Source organism: Arachis hypogaea, chromosome 12, assembly GCF_003086295.3.
Source record: "Arachis hypogaea cultivar Tifrunner chromosome 12, arahy.Tifrunner.gnm2.J5K5, whole genome shotgun sequence".
Classification (NCBI taxonomy): domain Eukaryota; kingdom Viridiplantae; phylum Streptophyta; class Magnoliopsida; order Fabales; family Fabaceae; genus Arachis; species Arachis hypogaea.
This window is the reverse complement of record NC_092047.1, coordinates 114,498,584-114,518,518: the sequence shown is the minus strand read 5'-3', so window position 1 is coordinate 114,518,518 and position 19,935 is coordinate 114,498,584. Positions and strand designations below refer to the sequence as shown.

The following is a 19,935-nucleotide window of genomic DNA, read 5'->3' as shown; positions in this document are numbered from 1 at the left end:
TTCTCTTCGTATAATCTACTATAGATGATACTATTGATAAGATCGTAGTCAATAGTCATTAGGTATGAAAAAAAATAAAATAAAGACTATATGAAAATTATAAAATTTTTAAATGATAAACATGAAAAAGGAAATTTACTATTGCTTATTATATATACTAATAATATGTCAATAATTTAAAAAATTTACTAATAATACTAATAGTTTAAAGATAATTTTACTATAGTTATAATAAATTTAGTTATTACTCTAAATAAATAAAATAAATAATATATTTAAAAATTAAAGAAAAAAAGATTAGCAGTAATTATGTTTGAAATATTCTCATATTTTTTTCATTTTTTTACTTGTCATTTTTTTACTGCAATGTTAGATAAAAGAAACTCTAAATTTAAAATATAATAATAAATATGTCATGTGATAGAAAAATAATAAATTAAAAAGATATATATATATATATATATATATATATATATATATATATATATATAGAGGGGGTTTAATTACTCTATTGGTCTCTATAGTTTTGCGAAATCTTCAATTATGTTCCTATACTTTTTTTTTTAATTGGTCCCTGCACTAAATTTTTTTTTTTCAATTAGGTCCCTCTTAACAGTAATTACTAATTAGTTTAATTATATAGGGACCCAAATAAAAAGGAAAAAAAATATAAGGACCCAATTAAAAATAAAATTTGGTGTAAGGACTCAATTAAAAGGAAAAAAAGTTTAGGTGATAAAACTTATAGAGACCAACTGAGTAATTAAACCAAAAATTTAGTAAATGAATCAATTAATCTTATCATCTATTAGAACTATTTCTATGTAAACCGTCTTACTCTTGTCAAACTTGAATGGAACTTTTTATAGTCTTATAATTCTTGTCTTTATTTTTCATACTTTCTCTTCGTATAATCTACTATAGGTGATACTATTAATAGGATCGTAGTCAATAGTCATATTCTTTCTTCATGAATTCATTTTTCATAATACCGAAAATTATATACCAAAACTATTCGCAATATTTTCATATTCTTTCTTCATGAATTCATTTTTCCTCCAAAATGAAAGCACTATTCTCTCTTCTAAATTATTTTAGAAAAATATCTTTATTATAATTTTATTACAATATTACAATTAGTATTTAATGAATAATACATAATTATAATAATTTAGAAAAATAAAGTCCAGTAATTTATCTTCCGACTGCACACGTGTGTAGAATAACTTTTAAGAAGGAGTCATGTATAGTAAATACGGTCGATGATTGTAAAACTGTATGCTAACATTGATATAATATTATTTTAAGTATATATTTTGTAGGCATCAAAGAAAAGTGTTGAGTTATTTTTTAGTAGATTTAAATTATTTATTGTTTATTAGAGAATTTTGTGCATTAAAATTCTCTAATAATTTATTATTTATTTTGAGTTAATTTTGATATGTTTTTACTTGATAGTAAAACAACATATAAAAATTTGTTGGTGGGTCTAAGTATTATTAAGTTATTTATGGTCACATTGAGTATATATGTTTGATTTATTGATGAAAGTAGATTACTAAAACTAATTAATAACTATTTTAGAATTAATATATTTAACACTAGATTAAGAAAAAACAAATAAATCATAACATATTATATTTTTATTAATCAAATTATTATAATTTAAATTAATATTAACAAAATAATTTAAAATTATAATTTTAATCTTATCACATGCATGGGCACAGGTTAATACAAGTTTAAATAACAACTTTAATCTTATCACGTGCATGGCATGGCACGTGTAAGACCCATAATTTTCAAAAAAATATTATCATGAGTTAATTTCAATTTGTTTATTCATTAAAGACTTTATTTTTAGAAATTATTTTATTAAAAATAATTAAATCAAATTTTAAAAATTAAATTAAAAATTTTACTTAATATTATAATTATTAAATAATTTCCTATATTTAAATTAGATTTTTAATTAATACTCTATACCCCTAATTTTATTAAAATTACCTAAACTACCCTAATCCTAACTCTCTACCCCACCGTCACCCACCCCTTTCCCAAACCTAAACCTAATTGCAAGGGAAACAAAAGCAGAGAAAAAAAAGAAAAGGGAAACGGGAATAGGAAGGAAGGAAAGAAAAAGAAAAAAAAAAAAAAAAAAGAAAAGAAAGGGAGATCTGAGAAAGAAGGAAAGGGGGAGGAAGAGAGGGAGATCCGAGGGTGAGAGAGCGCCGGTGGAAGGGCGCCGGAGCGGCTAGGCCACGCCGTCGGGTCGCCTTGGCGTCGTCGGAGCAGAGACGCATGCAGAGGAGAAGCCGCCACTGCCATTCGTCCGTCCAGCCCGAGCCGTCGCCGTCGCGCAGCCGTCGTCCTCGCTAGGAAGCACGTCGCCACTGCCGTTCGTCCGTCCATCCCGAGCCGTCGCCGTCGCTGCTGGTCCGCCTTGGAGCCGCCGTCATCACCATGGAAGCCGAAGAGAGAGAGAGACGCGGTGAGAGGAGGGTCACGCCCAGCGTCGTCGCCGCCTTTCCTCCGCCGTCACCGAAGCTACTGGGCTCGCCGTCGATGCACCCATGTTGCTGCTGCGTCGCCGGAGCTTCACGCCGCTGTACTGGCCGCCGGAGAACGCAGATGAGGCCTCTGTCTTCTTGGGTTTTGATTGTTGCCAGTTACTCGATTGTACGCCGTTGTCGGAATCGGGCCAGATTTATCGGTAACCACTCCCTCCTTTCTTGAATTTGTTCCATTTTTATTTTGCTCCGCTATTCTGATTTTGCTGGTGTCTTTGCTGTCTTACCGATCAGAATGGTATTATTGCCACTAGAACGGATGCACAGGTCCCTGATTCTCCTTTGTCGCTCCATCGTTCTGTTTTTCTATAACTGTAGTGAATTCCTAACTAAAATCCTTATTGTTATCGTTGTTATATGCTTGTTGAGGGTTTTGGGTATTCACGTTTCAGGGTTGAACCATTGTAACTATAGAGCCGTGTTTGATGGTGTTATTGCGGAGAGTTTTCAGTGTAGCTAATGTCACTGCTGTTGTTTCATTCTCTTAGTACAGTAAGTGTTCTGTTCCGAAACCCTCGCGTTAGTATTCAATTATATGTTTTTGAGTTTTATGTAACTTTAATGTCTCAGGGTCGAGTTCTGTTGTAAATAGTGCTTTTTGGGCTATACGGCTGCGGGAAATAATCGGAGGCAATGCCATTCAATTTCGGAATGAGGAAAAAAGGGATTCAACGCATTTAATTATGCGGATTGCGAATAATTGAGGTAGGGATTTTTCTTAAAATCTATTTTACATTACAGAGTTGTGATAAATAGATATTGAGGCAAAAAGATATATTTCTGTGATTATATTTGTCTTATGGATGTGATGGTTTGTTGGACTGGATTATTGAGTGCTTGAGTGAAGTACGATTGTTGATAAGAAGTGGATTTGCAAAGTTATTTGCTTGACTATTAGGAAACGTGGTTTTCTTGGTTTGAAGTTAAAGCGGTTTGATTTTGAGTCGGTTTGATTTTATAAATAATTTAATGCTTGAGCTGGTTTGACTTTAAAAAGAGTTTTATTATTGGAATTGGTCTGGTTTGAAAATAATTTGATACTGGAATTGGTTGAATTTTGGGAAGTGATTGAGATTTGGAAATGGTTTGAGAAATGTTTGGATGGGACCCAAAAAGGGTGGCAGTATCCGAGTTTTAGAGGAGATGCTGCCGAAATTTTATAAAATTAGAAGCTTCATTGAAAGTAGTTACTTTAAAAAAAAGTTTTAAGTATTATATGATTTAAAACTACCTCATTCATCAAAGGAAGAGTTATGTTTTGGATATTGGAAATTGTTAGTGAACGGAATGGAAAGAAGGATGATTGAGAATTTTCTCTGAATTGAAATATGGTTTTTGAATGAATTTGAAAGTGAGATTTGGATCGATGAATGATTATGATGTTGAGAATGTTGAGATATGATATTTGAATTATTCATATGGCTTATGAATTTGAAATATCTGAGATACGAGGTTCCCTGGATTAAGTGCCGTGGCTTGCCACCACGTGTACCAGGTTGAAAACTCGATACTCTGTTGACCCTACGACGTAAGTGTGACCGGGCACTATATAAATTCCCGGGAATGTTACCCCCATTGAGCAATATTGATTATTTGAGAAAAAACTATGCATAGACTCTTGGGGATGCACGTCGGGGGACAGTCTAAGGACAATTCAGACTTGTCGGGTTGGCTGGATAACCGACAGATGAGCCTCATCAGCCATAGGACAGGCATGCATCATATGCATTTGCATGCTTTGCTTGGGTTTGAACTTGTTTTGGTTTGCCTAATTGCTAAACTGTTCTTAACTGCTACTTGAACTATATGCTGTCACTGCTACCTACTTGTGCTTTCCTTGTCTGTCTTGCCTGTGTTTGTCCTGGCGTGTTACATTTGAGAATAAACTTTGGTGCTGAATTAATGATTGTGTTGTTTTAATTGCGTGGTTGGTTTCTGATTGAGATTTTCTTATAAGAAAGGAAAGCTTTCGGATTTCGAAAAGATTAAACACTATTTCTTTGAAAAGGTTTTGATCGGTTATTTACTGGTTTTTAAAGGATTCATAAGACATTGATCATCACTGAGCTTAAAAACAATTTTCTTGTTAAATATCTTCTTATGACAACTTTGAACTCCGTGGTGAGACCATGTGGTTAGGTTCTCACCCCCTACAGCTTTACCTTTTCAGGAACCAGATGAGGAAGCTTTATGGAAAGTTATACTGCGTTTGATTTATATATGTTGTTGTATTAATTAGATTATTTTCTTCCCTCGTCTTTGTTATTACAAGTTTGTAAGAGGGATAGGAGTTGTATGTTTTATATGTATATATTATGAGTTATTATGTAAGGAGTCTTGTATATGAATCTATGTCTACTTGTATTTTTCTTAAGACAAAGTATTTATTTCCGATTTTCAAAGAAATCAGCGATACAGTGTCGAGTCACAGGCTCCTATTTTAATATTTAGTATGTAAAGTAGTCGTAATACTTCTTACTATCAGAGTAGCGCAGCCGGAAGCGTGACTTCTGATAGTGAGGGTGTTACATTATGGTATCAGAGCGGTCTTTCCTATAGAGCCTCGGGAATGGACTGATTATGCTTCAATTGCATACTCTGAGAGTCTGTCATGTAGTAGGTCTTGTTTAAATAACGAGAATTAGAGCTTTAAGCACATGACGGTCTATTGATTAATGCCATTAGTCTTGCATTGCATAATTTCTGGTATTAAGTTTGGCCGGCTTAACACTAGTAAATTATGTATATGGAAGCACCAATGGGATATCATAGACATTATGCTAGTTATAGAAAATGCGAATCGCGGGTTTTGGGAACGTTAGGAGTCAATTCTTGAGGTTACTCGGTTAGGTGTCTTGAACTCTGCGAATATCACATATCTTATTCCTGCTTTGTGTGCTCTAAGGTTCTTATCTGCAATACTTTTCTTGGAAAGTGATCAGATTATCTTTCAATCCTACTCTCTTGTTCACGTACGCTCTTGTTTGATCCTGACTGTATATGCCTGTTTAAAACCCTTGGCGTATTTACCTTCTTTATTTAGGCACTTCCTCTTGAATCATGTACTCTTTGATATACATTTGAATCTGTTTTGATGCAGTACACCTTTTTAAGTTCTTATTCCGAGCCCCTTATAAACAAATTGTGATTTAGTTTTCTTCGTATTTGACGATAATTACAGCCATTCTTCAAATCTTAACAAAACCGCTTTTGATTTGATATATATACTTCTCTATATAAGCTTGAAAGTTTCTTATACAGTTTAAAACTAATTGTTTCCAATACCCCGCTTGTTCATTCACTAATTTATGGAAATATATTTACTTTAAATACAATTTGATTCTCTAATAACTTTATTACAGTTTTTACGAATATCTTTATTTGATTATGTATTTAAGTATTCTTCAAAAAAAAAAAAAAAAAAAGATTTTTGCCTCTTTTCTGTTGATTTTTATTTGACAGTTATTTTAAAGTTGGCATGAGCTATTTTAAATGAAGTTTTGAAAAGCTTCCTTATTTAGATTTGTCTGTTTGCAACGCACCACTTATTTCTCTTTATGAATTTTATACCCTTTGATTCAAGCTTGAATTTGTTTCAGATAAAGAGTGATCTCAAAATTTTGAAGAATATTGTCATTGACCTGAGCTGTCTTTATTTCTGGACTTTGTATTCTATTTCAGTCGGAACTTATTTCGATCAATATATTATCTTTTCTTTTATTCTTTCTATCAAAATTTCTTAAATTAGATTCTTTCTTAAGATATGATTTGAATTTTTAGTTTTATATTTTACATTTTATGCGTATTCTACTCTAACCATATTCATTAGCTAACTTGTAGATTCTTGATATCACGGCTTCTAATTTTGCGTTTCTATACATAGAAAACATAATTCTTCGATAAGCTTCGAACTCGTTTTGTTACATCATACCTTATGGCATTCTTTTGAGATTCTGTTTGGATCTTTCTGAAGAAGTTGATTGATATGTCCTTTGCCTGATTTTATTCGCAACCAATTTTTAAATTTTTGATGAGAATCGTTCTTACTTTTACATGCACTTCTCTACATGAACCTCAAAATTTCTTTATATGGTTTAAACCTACATATTTGCAATATACGTTTACTCTAGATTTCACTTTTGATTCTTTTACTGATTTATAGAAGATTTCACTTTTGATTCTTTACTTAAATGTAATTTGATTCTTACCAATTTTGTTGCCATTGTTATGCGTATCTTTGTTAGTTATATACCTAAATATCTTCCAAGACTCTTGAAAGAAGACTTTTGTTCTTGTTCCAAATAACCATTCATTTTACAATCCTCACATAACATATTTCAACATGAATATATTTTGATGTAACACATATTTATATTCTTCTTGGTTCTTCTAAAAAAAAAAAAAAAAAAAAGATTAATTCATATCTTTTCTTTTTCAAAGGTAAAATAATTCCTCCTTATGTTTTTCCGTTTCTCTGTGGACATGTTATTCGGTTATGTTCTTAAACATTCTCTTGAATTCGGTAAACGAAGCCATTAACTTTGATCATTTTCCTCTTGTAAATCTTATACTTTGATTCAGCTTGACTTTAATTCTGATAGATGTAAAATTTTTCTCTCATTGTCTCCATTGAAGTTCTTTGATTCAGACTTCCTAGGAAAATTGTAAATTGACTCTCCTTCTGGAACATTTCATTGTTATTGCGTATTTTTGTTAAATTACGATTCTAATTATCCTTTTGACTTCATACAAACGTTGTCCTTGTCATTTGATTTGCTCTTCCTAGGTTTTGTATCCCTCTAAGTAAACTCGAGTTTTCCGGTGACTCCTAGACATAGATAACAATATGTTAGTTTGTTAGTATACAGCTTGTTAACGCAGGAGATGAATTTAGTGAGTTTGAAAATGTCACGGGTTATGGCGTTTGATTTTGCACTGATGTGTTTGAGCACGTGTCAGGTTGCTAAGTATTCGAACTAAGATCGATTATTTACATTGCCGCTTAATAATGAATGAGTTTAAAACCTTGATTGAGTTTGTTGGAAGTCTAAGATAATAATTGAACGTGGATAAAGATGAGAATTCAAAAGGAACGAAAGTTGCAAAGTTTTCATATAAGATAAAGTGTGTTTACGAAAATTTTTACCTCAGATTTCTCTGTTCTAAATAGAGTTTGACTTTTATCTGTGGTATAACTTTTATACACGTTTGAATATGAACTTCAAGAATTTTTGAACAAGCATTTGACTTTCTCCCAAGTTTTATGATTACCTTTGGTTAAGTTGTGTACCTAACTATCTTCCTAAAATAATTGAGAAAATATTTTTGCTCTTAGTCCAACTGATGTTTACTTTGTTTTAAAAATTCTACATAACCTGTTTCAACATGAAATTTATTAAAGTAATGCCATATTTATACTTTTGTTATTCTTTACAAGGTGTTTGTTGCGCACCTTTTCTTTAAGAACATAAAATAGTTTTTGAAAAGTTTTATACTCTTCATGAGCAATGCATTCGAAAATATTTTAATCCTACTCTTGAGTCTTGTAAGTTTCGTTTTCGGTTTTAGGCATTCTCCTTTTGTAAACATTACACTTCTTTGACTCAACCTAATTTTGTTCAAGCTACCGAACTACCTTTTCTTTTATCATTCCTATCAGACTTCTTTTATTCAGATATTATTTTTAAGGTTACCAAAATGATTTCTTTCCTAACACTCTTCATTGCTTATATATCCTTGTTTACTTGTAGTTTCGAATAGTTGAATCTCTGAAGTTGGTATAACATCAATATACGGACGTTAAGCACATCGTTTTGACCGCGGCTTGTTTTATAACATTTTGCCGCGTTACTTTACCATCACATGTTTGAAACATATCATCTTGTACATTAAGCCTATCTTGTAATTCCTGTTTCACATCACACTTATACCCTTTATATTTTTATGCCATATAAAAATCATGGTATTTGAAACTATATATATATACACACTGAGAACTTTTTGCCTTTTCTTTAAATGAGTTCAAGAGTAAAATTATATGAAATCTCTTTTAATTTATATCAATTTTTGAGGACGAAAATTTTTATAAGGTTGGTAGGATGTAAGACCCATAATTTTCAAAAAAATATTATCATGAGTTAATTTCAATTTGTTTATTCATTAAAGACTTTATTTTTAGAAATTATTTTATTAAAAATAATTAAATTAAAAATTTTACTTAATATTATAATTATTAAATAATTTCCTATATTTAAATTAGATTTTTAATTAATACTCTATACCCCTAATTTTATTAAAATTACCTAAACTACCCTAATCCTAACTCTCTACCCCACCGTCACCCACCCCTTTCCCAAACCTAAACCTAATTGCAAGGGAAACAAAAGCAGAGAAAAAAAAAGAAAAGGGAAACGGGAATAGGAAGGAAGGAAAGAAAAAGAAAAAAAAAAAAAAGAAAAGAAAGGGAGATCTGAGAAAGAAGGAAAGGGGGAGGAAGAGAGGGAGATCCGAGGGTGAGAGAGCGCCGGTGGAAGGGCGCCGGAGCGGCTAGGCCACGCCGTCGGGTTGCCTTGGCGTCGTCGGAGCAGAGACGCATGCAGAGGAGAAGCCGCCACTGCCATTCGTCCGTCCAGCCCGAGCCGTCGCCGTCGCGCAGCCGTCGTCCTCGCTAGGAAGCACGTCGCCACTGCCGTTCGTCCGTCCATCCCGAGCCGTCGCCGTCGCTGCTGGTCCGCCTTGGAGCCGCCGTCATCACCATGGAAGCCGAAGAGAGAGAGAGACGCGGTGAGAGGAGGGTCACGCCCAGCGTCGTCGCCGCCTTTCCTCCGCCGTCACCGAAGCTACTGGGCTCGCCGTCGATGCACCCATGTTGCTGCTGCGTCGCCGGAGCTTCACGCCGCTGTACTGGCCGCCGGAGAACGCAGATGAGGCCTCTGTCTTCTTGGGTTTTGATTGTTGCCAGTTACTCGATTGTACGCCGTTGTCGGAATCGGGCCAGATTTATCGGTAACCACTCCCTCCTTTCTTGAATTTGTTCCATTTTTATTTTGCTCCGCTATTCTGATTTTGCTGGTGTCTTTGCTGTCTTACCGATCAGAATGGTATTATTGCCACTAGAACGGATGCACAGGTCCCTGATTCTCCTTTGTCGCTCCATCGTTCTGTTTTTCTATAACTGTAGTGAATTCCTAACTAAAATCCTTATTGTTATCGTTGTTATATGCTTGTTGAGGGTTTTGGGTATTCACGTTTCAGGGTTGAACCATTGTAACTATAGAGCCGTGTTTGATGGTGTTATTGCGGAGAGTTTTCAGTGTAGCTAATGTCACTGCTGTTGTTTCATTCTCTTAGTACAGTAAGTGTTCTGTTCCGAAACCCTCGCGTTAGTATTCAATTATATGTTTTTGAGTTTTATGTAACTTTAATGTCTCAGGGTCGAGTTCTGTTGTAAATAGTGCTTTTTGGGCTATACGGCTGCGGGAAATAATCGGAGGCAATGCCATTCAATTTCGGAATGAGGAAAAAAGGGATTCAACGCATTTAATTATGCGGATTGCGAATAATTGAGGTAGGGATTTTTCTTAAAATCTATTTTACATTACAGAGTTGTGATAAATAGATATTGAGGCAAAAAGATATATTTCTGTGATTATATTTGTCTTATGGATGTGATGGTTTGTTGGACTGGATTATTGAGTGCTTGAGTGAAGTACGATTGTTGATAAGAAGTGGATTTGCAAAGTTATTTGCTTGACTATTAGGAAACGTGGTTTTCTTGGTTTGAAGTTAAAGCGGTTTGATTTTGAGTCGGTTTGATTTTATAAATAATTTAATGCTTGAGCTGGTTTGACTTTAAAAAGAGTTTTATTATTGGAATTGGTCTGGTTTGAAAATAATTTGATACTGGAATTGGTTGAATTTTGGGAAGTGATTGAGATTTGGAAATGGTTTGAGAAATGTTTGGATGGGACCCAAAAAGGGTGGCAGTATCCGAATTTTAGAGGAGATGCTGCCGAAATTTTATAAAATTAGAAGCTTCATTGAAAGTAGTTACTTTAAAAAAAAGTTTTAAGTATTATATGATTTAAAACTACCTCATTCATCAAAGGAAGAGTTATGTTTTGGATATTGGAAATTGTTAGTGAACGGAATGGAAAGAAGGATGATTGAGAATTTTCTCTGAATTGAAATATGGTTTTTGAATGAATTTGAAAGTGAGATTTGGATCGATGAATGATTATGATGTTGAGAATGTTGAGATATGATCTTTGAATTATTCATATGGCTTATGAATTTGAAATATCTGAGATACGAGGTTCCCTGGATTAAGTGCCGTGGCTTGCCACCACGTGTACCAGGTTGAAAACTCGATACTCTGTTGACCCTACGACGTAAGTGTGACCGGGCACTATATAAATTCCCGGGAATGTTACCCCCATTGAGCAATATTGATTATTTGAGAAAAAACTATGCATAGACTCTTGGGGATGCACGTCGGGGGACAGTCTAAGGACAATTCAGACTTGTCGGGTTGGCTGGATAACCGACAGATGAGCCTCATCAGCCATAGGACAGGCATGCATCATATGCATTTGCATGCTTTGCTTGGGTTTGAACTTGTTTTGGTTTGCCTAATTGCTAAACTGTTCTTAACTGCTACTTGAACTATATGCTGTCACTGCTACCTACTTGTGCTTTCCTTGTCTGTCTTGCCTGTGTTTGTCCTGGCGTGTTACATTTGAGAATAAACTTTGGTGCTGAATTAATGATTGTGTTGTTTTAATTGCGTGGTTGGTTTCTGATTGAGATTTTCTTATAAGAAAGGAAAGCTTTCGGATTTCGAAAAGATTAAACACTATTTCTTTGAAAAGGTTTTGATCGGTTATTTACTGGTTTTTAAAGGATTCATAAGACATTGATCATCACTGAGCTTAAAAACAATTTTCTTGTTAAATATCTTCTTATGACAACTTTGAACTCCGTGGTGAGACCATGTGGTTAGGTTCTCACCCCCTACAGCTTTACCTTTTCAGGAACCAGATGAGGAAGCTTTATGGAAAGTTATACTGCGTTTGATTTATATATGTTGTTGTATTAATTAGATTATTTTCTTCCCTCGTCTTTGTTATTACAAGTTTGTAAGAGGGATAGGAGTTGTATGTTTTATATGTATATATTATGAGTTATTATGTAAGGAGTCTTGTATATGAATCTATGTCTACTTGTATTTTTCTTAAGACAAAGTATTTATTTCCGATTTTCAAAGAAATCAGCGATACAGTGTCGAGTCACAGGCTCCTATTTTAATATTTAGTATGTAAAGTAGTCGTAATACTTCTTACTATCAGAGTAGCGCAGCCGGAAGCGTGACTTCTGATAGTGAGGGTGTTACATTATGGTATCAGAGCGGTCTTTCCTATAGAGCCTCGGGAATGGACTGATTATGCTTCAATTGCATACTCTGAGAGTCTGTCATGTAGTAGGTCTTGTTTAAATAACGAGAATTAGAGCTTTAAGCACATGACGGTCTATTGATTAATGCCATTAGTCTTGCATTGCATAATTTCTGGTATTAAGTTTGGCCGGCTTAACACTAGTAAATTATGTATATGGAAGCACCAATGGGATATCATAGACATTATGCTAGTTATAGAAAATGCGAATCGCGGGTTTTGGGAACGTTAGGAGTCAATTCTTGAGGTTACTCGGTTAGGTGTCTTGAACTCTGCGAATATCACATATCTTATTCCTGCTTTGTGTGCTCTAAGGTTCTTATCTGCAATACTTTTCTTGGAAAGTGATCAGATTATCTTTCAATCCTACTCTCTTGTTCACGTACGCTCTTGTTTGATCCTGACTGTATATGCCTGTTTAAAACCCTTGGCGTATTTACCTTCTTTATTTAGGCACTTCCTCTTGAATCATGTACTCTTTGATATACATTTGAATCTGTTTTGATGCAGTACACCTTTTTAAGTTCTTATTCCGAGCCCCTTATAAACAAATTGTGATTTAGTTTTCTTCGTATTTGACGATAATTACAGCCATTCTTCAAATCTTAACAAAACCGCTTTTGATTTGATATATATACTTCTCTATATAAGCTTGAAAGTTTCTTATACAGTTTAAAACTAATTGTTTCCAATACCCCGCTTGTTCATTCACTGATTTATGGAAATATATTTACTTTAAATACAATTTGATTCTCTAATAACTTTATTACAGTTTTTACGAATATCTTTATTTGATTATGTATTTAAGTATTCTTCAAAAAAAAAAAAAAAAAAAAAGATTTTTGCCTCTTTTCTGTTGATTTTTATTTGACAGTTATTTTAAAGTTGGCATGAGCTATTTTAAATGAAGTTTTGAAAAGCTTCCTTATTTAGATTTGTCTGTTTGCAACGCACCACTTATTTCTCTTTATGAATTTTATACCCTTTGATTCAAGCTTGAATTTGTTTCAGATAAAGAGTGATCTCAAAATTTTGAAGAATATTGTCATTGACCTGAGCTGTCTTTATTTCTGGACTTTGTATTCTATTTCAGTCGGAACTTATTTCGATCAATATATTATCTTTTCTTTTATTCTTTCTATCAAAATTTCTTAAATTAGATTCTTTCTTAAGATATGATTTGAATTTTTAGTTTTATATTTTACATTTTATGCGTATTCTACTCTAACCATATTCATTAGCTAACTTGTAGATTCTTGATATCACGGCTTCTAATTTTGCGTTTCTATACATAGAAAACATAATTCTTCGATAAGCTTCGAACTCGTTTTGTTACATCATACCTTATGGCATTCTTTTGAGATTCTGTTTGGATCTTTCTGAAGAAGTTGATTGATATGTCCTTTGCCTGATTTTATTCGCAACCAATTTTTAAATTTTTGATGAGAATCGTTCTTACTTTTACATGCACTTCTCTACATGAACCTCAAAATTTCTTTATATGGTTTAAACCTACATATTTGCAATATACGTTTACTCTAGATTTCACTTTTGATTCTTTTACTGATTTATAGAAGATTTCACTTTTGATTCTTTACTTAAATGTAATTTGATTCTTACCAATTTTGTTGCCATTGTTATGCGTATCTTTGTTAGTTATATACCTAAATATCTTCCAAGACTCTTGAAAGAAGACTTTTGTTCTTGTTCCAAATAACCATTCATTTTACAATCCTCACATAACATATTTCAACATGAATATATTTTGATGTAACACATATTTATATTCTTCTTGGTTCTTCTAAAAAAAAAAAAAAAAAAAAGATTAATTCATATCTTTTCTTTTTCAAAGGTAAAATAATTCCTCCTTATGTTTTTCCGTTTCTCTGTGGACATGTTATTCGGTTATGTTCTTAAACATTCTCTTGAATTCGGTAAACGAAGCCATTAACTTTGATCATTTTCCTCTTGTAAATCTTATACTTTGATTCAGCTTGACTTTAATTCTGATAGATGTAAAATTTTTCTCTCATTGTCTCCATTGAAGTTCTTTGATTCAGACTTCCTAGGAAAATTGTAAATTGACTCTCCTTCTGGAACATTTCATTGTTATTGCGTATTTTTGTTAAATTACGATTCTAATTATCCTTTTGACTTCATACAAACGTTGTCCTTGTCATTTGATTTGCTCTTCCTAGGTTTTGTATCCCTCTAAGTAAACTCGAGTTTTCCGGTGACTCCTAGACATAGATAACAATATGTTAGTTTGTTAGTATACAGCTTGTTAACGCAGGAGATGAATTTAGTGAGTTTGAAAATGTCACGGGTTATGGCGTTTGATTTTGCACTGATGTGTTTGAGCACGTGTCAGGTTGCTAAGTATTCGAACTAAGATCGATTATTTACATTGCCGCTTAATAATGAATGAGTTTAAAACCTTGATTGAGTTTGTTGGAAGTCTAAGATAATAATTGAACGTGGATAAAGATGAGAATTCAAAAGGAACGAAAGTTGCAAAGTTTTCATATAAGATAAAGTGTGTTTACGAAAATTTTTACCTCAGATTTCTCTGTTCTAAATAGAGTTTGACTTTTATCTGTGGTATAACTTTTATACACGTTTGAATATGAACTTCAAGAATTTTTGAACAAGCATTTGACTTTCTCCCAAGTTTTATGATTACCTTTGGTTAAGTTGTGTACCTAACTATCTTCCTAAAATAATTGAGAAAATATTTTTGCTCTTAGTCCAACTGATGTTTACTTTGTTTTAAAAATTCTACATAACCTGTTTCAACATGAAATTTATTAAAGTAATGCCATATTTATACTTTTGTTATTCTTTACAAGGTGTTTGTTGCGCACCTTTTCTTTAAGAACATAAAATAGTTTTTGAAAAGTTTTATACTCTTCATGAGCAATGCATTCGAAAATATTTTAATCCTACTCTTGAGTCTTGTAAGTTTCGTTTTCGGTTTTAGGCATTCTCCTTTTGTAAACATTACACTTCTTTGACTCAACCTAATTTTGTTCAAGCTACCGAACTACCTTTTCTTTTATCATTCCTATCAGACTTCTTTTATTCAGATATTATTTTTAAGGTTACCAAAATGATTTCTTTCCTAACACTCTTCATTGCTTATATATCCTTGTTTACTTGTAGTTTCGAATAGTTGAATCTCTGAAGTTGGTATAACATCAATATACGGACGTTAAGCACATCGTTTTGACCGCGGCTTGTTTTATAACATTTTGCCGCGTTACTTTACCATCACATGTTTGAAACATATCATCTTGTACATTAAGCCTATCTTGTAATTCCTGTTTCACATCACACTTATACCCTTTATATTTTTATGCCATATAAAAATCATGGTATTTGAAACTATATATATATACACACTGAGAACTTTTTGCCTTTTCTTTAAATGAGTTCAAGAGTAAAATTATATGAAATCTCTTTTAATTTATATCAATTTTTGAGGACGAAAATTTTTATAAGGTTGGTAGGATGTAAGACCCATAATTTTCAAAAAAATATTATCATGAGTTAATTTCAATTTGTTTATTCATTAAAGACTTTATTTTTAGAAATTATTTTATTAAAAATAATTAAATTAAAAATTTTACTTAATATTATAATTATTAAATAATTTCCTATATTTAAATTAGATTTTTAATTAATACTCTATACCCCTAATTTTATTAAAATTACCTAAACCACCCTAATCCTAACTCTCTACCCCACCGTCACCCACCCCTTTCCCAAACCTAAACCTAATTGCAAGGGAAACAAAAGCAGAGAAAAAAAAAGAAAAGGGAAACGGGAATAGGAAGGAAGGAAAGAAAAAGAAAAAAAAAAAAAAAGAAAAGAAAGGGAGATCTGAGAAAGAAGGAAAGGGGGAGGAAGAGAGGGAGATCCGAGGGTGAGAGAGCGCCGGTGGAAGGGCGCCGGAGCGGCTAGGCCACGCCGTCGGGTCGCCTTGGCGTCGTCGGAGCAGAGACGCATGCAGAGGAGAAGCCGCCACTGCCATTCGTCCGTCCAGCCCGAGCCGTCGCCGTCGCGCAGCCGTCGTCCTCGCTAGGAAGCACGTCGCCACTGCCGTTCGTCCGTCCATCCCGAGCCGTCGCCGTCGCTGCTGGTCCGCCTTGGAGCCGCCGTCATCACCATGGAAGCCGAAGAGAGAGAGAGACGCGGTGAGAGGAGGGTCACGCCCAGCGTCGTCGCCGCCTTTCCTCCGCCGTCACCGAAGCTACTGGGCTCGCCGTCGATGCACCCATGTTGCTGCTGCGTCGCCGGAGCTTCACGCCGCTGTACTGGCCGCCGGAGAACGCAGATGAGGCCTCTGTCTTCTTGGGTTTTGATTGTTGCCAGTTACTCGATTGTACGCCGTTGTCGGAATCGGGCCAGATTTATCGGTAACCACTCCCTCCTTTCTTGAATTTGTTCCATTTTTATTTTGCTCCGCTATTCTGATTTTGCTGGTGTCTTTGCTGTCTTACCGATCAGAATGGTATTATTGCCACTAGAACGGATGCACAGGTCCCTGATTCTCCTTTGTCGCTCCATCGTTCTGTTTTTCTATAACTGTAGTGAATTCCTAACTAAAATCCTTATTGTTATCGTTGTTATATGCTTGTTGAGGGTTTTGGGTATTCACGTTTCAGGGTTGAACCATTGTAACTATAGAGCCGTGTTTGATGGTGTTATTGCGGAGAGTTTTCAGTGTAGCTAATGTCACTGCTGTTGTTTCATTCTCTTAGTACAGTAAGTGTTCTGTTCCGAAACCCTCGCGTTAGTATTCAATTATATGTTTTTGAGTTTTATGTAACTTTAATGTCTCAGGGTCGAGTTCTGTTGTAAATAGTGCTTTTTGGGCTATACGGCTGCGGGAAATAATCGGAGGCAATGCCATTCAATTTCGGAATGAGGAAAAAAGGGATTCAACGCATTTAATTATGCGGATTGCGAATAATTGAGGTAGGGATTTTTCTTAAAATCTATTTTACATTACAGAGTTGTGATAAATAGATATTGAGGCAAAAAGATATATTTCTGTGATTATATTTGTCTTATGGATGTGATGGTTTGTTGGACTGGATTATTGAGTGCTTGAGTGAAGTACGATTGTTGATAAGAAGTGGATTTGCAAAGTTATTTGCTTGACTATTAGGAAACGTGGTTTTCTTGGTTTGAAGTTAAAGCGGTTTGATTTTGAGTCGGTTTGATTTTATAAATAATTTAATGCTTGAGCTGGTTTGACTTTAAAAAGAGTTTTATTATTGGAATTGGTCTGGTTTGAAAATAATTTGATACTGGAATTGGTTGAATTTTGGGAAGTGATTGAGATTTGGAAATGGTTTGAGAAATGTTTGGATGGGACCCAAAAAGGGTGGCAGTATCCGAATTTTAGAGGAGATGCTGCCGAAATTTTATAAAATTAGAAGCTTCATTGAAAGTAGTTACTTTAAAAAAAGTTTTAAGTATTATATGATTTAAAACTACCTCATTCATCAAAGGAAGAGTTATGTTTTGGATATTGGAAATTGTTAGTGAACGGAATGGAAAGAAGGATGATTGAGAATTTTCTCTGAATTGAAATATGGTTTTTGAATGAATTTGAAAGTGAGATTTGGATCGATGAATGATTATGATGTTGAGAATGTTGAGATATGATCTTTGAATTATTCATATGGCTTATGAATTTGAAATATCTGAGATACGAGGTTCCCTGGATTAAGTGCCGTGGCTTGCCACCACGTGTACCAGGTTGAAAACTCGATACTCTGTTGACCCTACGACGTAAGTGTGACCGGGCACTATATAAATTCCCGGGAATGTTACCCCCATTGAGCAATATTGATTATTTGAGAAAAAACTATGCATAGACTCTTGGGGATGCACGTCGGGGGACAGTCTAAGGACAATTCAGACTTGTCGGGTTGGCTGGATAACCGACAGATGAGCCTCATCAGCCATAGGACAGGCATGCATCATATGCATTTGCATGCTTTGCTTGGGTTTGAACTTGTTTTGGTTTGCCTAATTGCTAAACTGTTCTTAACTGCTACTTGAACTATATGCTGTCACTGCTACCTACTTGTGCTTTCCTTGTCTGTCTTGCCTGTGTTTGTCCTGGCGTGTTACATTTGAGAATAAACTTTGGTGCTGAATTAATGATTGTGTTGTTTTAATTGCGTGGTTGGTTTCTGATTGAGATTTTCTTATAAGAAAGGAAAGCTTTCGGATTTCGAAAAGATTAAACACTATTTCTTTGAAAAGGTTTTGATCGGTTATTTACTGGTTTTTAAAGGATTCATAAGACATTGATCATCACTGAGCTTAAAAACAATTTTCTTGTTAAATATCTTCTTATGACAACTTTGAACTCCGTGGTGAGACCATGTGGTTAGGTTCTCACCCCCTACAGCTTTACCTTTTCAGGAACCAGATGAGGAAGCTTTATGGAAAGTTATACTGCGTTTGATTTATATATGTTGTTGTATTAATTAGATTATTTTCTTCCCTCGTCTTTGTTATTACAAGTTTGTAAGAGGGATAGGAGTTGTATGTTTTATATGTATATATTATGAGTTATTATGTAAGGAGTCTTGTATATGAATCTATGTCTACTTGTATTTTTCTTAAGACAAAGTATTTATTTCCGATTTTCAAAGAAATCAGCGATACAGTGTCGAGTCACAGGCTCCTATTTTAATATTTAGTATGTAAAGTAGTCGTAATACTTCTTACTATCAGAGTAGCGCAGCCGGAAGCGTGACTTCTGATAGTGAGGGTGTTACAGCACGGGTTAATTGTTCTTCATTTTGAGCTGATTTTAATATTTTTTTACTTCACAGTAAACCAACATATAAAATTTTATTGGTAGATTTAAGTATTACTAGATTATTTATAGTTATATTGAGTATATATGCCTGATTTATTGAAAAAAGTAGATTAAATAACTATTTTATAGTTAATACAATTAACACTATATTAAAAAAAGAAAAACAACGCATACAAGTTATTCTTTTATTAATTAAATTATTATAATTAAAATGAAATTTAACATAACAACTTAAAATTATAATTTCAATCTTATCACGTGCATGGCACGGATGATTAAACTTGTTATACAGTATAGATGAGTAAGATGACAAAAACAATCCAGCCCAAGAAAGAAAGAAAGAAAAAAAGAATACTATTTAAGAAAAACCTAAAGAAAAAATAAATTTAAGAAATAATAATACTACATAACCAACCGATATTATTATTTTAAATTAGTATTTGACCAACAAAAATTTATATGCATATTAATCGATATTTACATATAGAACACATAATTTACATTTATATTTATTTAAATTTATACATATAAATTAACATAATTTATATTTATATCTATTAGAGTTTGTGTGTATAAATTATTAAAATTTATTTATTAAAGATAATTTGATACTTATACCAATTAAATATTGACCAAAATTTGATAAGAAAAAATAGTGGTTTAACGTTAATTGAAGAACATGCTGGTATATTTGTTTAATCTTATTTAATTAATTTTTTTGCAAAACTAAGAATGATCTAATTTGTTAGCTTTCCTGTTTTTTTTTTTTTTTCTCGTTTTTAGAATTTTAATTTACCTTCAATTGTAAGATATCAAGAATTTCCCAATTGTCCGACATTGTGGTCTGTGGAACTCAATAAATAGTTGCTTTAAAAGCTTTTTTTTCTTCCTTCCTGGATCATGCTTCATGCTGGAAAAATGTAAAATAAAACATTTTATATTAACAAGTTTTTTTTTTTTTGTTCCATAGATTGGACAACCCTCAATTTTAGATATACAACATATCCACACATTCCTCACACACTTACCAAATTTTTCTTCTCAATTGCAATCAATAAGATTTGAG

General features: G+C 33.4%; 1 long non-coding RNA gene across 3 annotated transcripts; it reads left to right on the top strand.

Moving 5' to 3' along the window:
- The first annotated feature begins 1,794 nt into the window (after positions 1-1,794).
- LOC112728457 (uncharacterized) lies at positions 1,795-18,702 on the top strand. Of its 3 annotated transcripts, XR_011868949.1 has the most exons (12): positions 1,795-2,713; positions 2,963-3,062; positions 3,141-3,275; positions 8,321-9,575; positions 9,667-9,699; positions 9,825-9,924; positions 10,003-10,137; positions 15,185-16,440; positions 16,532-16,564; positions 16,690-16,789; positions 16,868-17,002; positions 18,467-18,702. It is a non-coding gene; the product is annotated as an uncharacterized lncRNA (long non-coding RNA). The 3 variants fall into 3 exon arrangements; XR_011868947.1 differs by lacking the exon at positions 9,667-9,699; XR_011868948.1 differs by lacking the exon at positions 9,667-9,699 and having other exon boundaries at positions 18,453-18,702.
- The last annotated feature ends 1,233 nt before the right edge of the window (positions 18,703-19,935 follow it).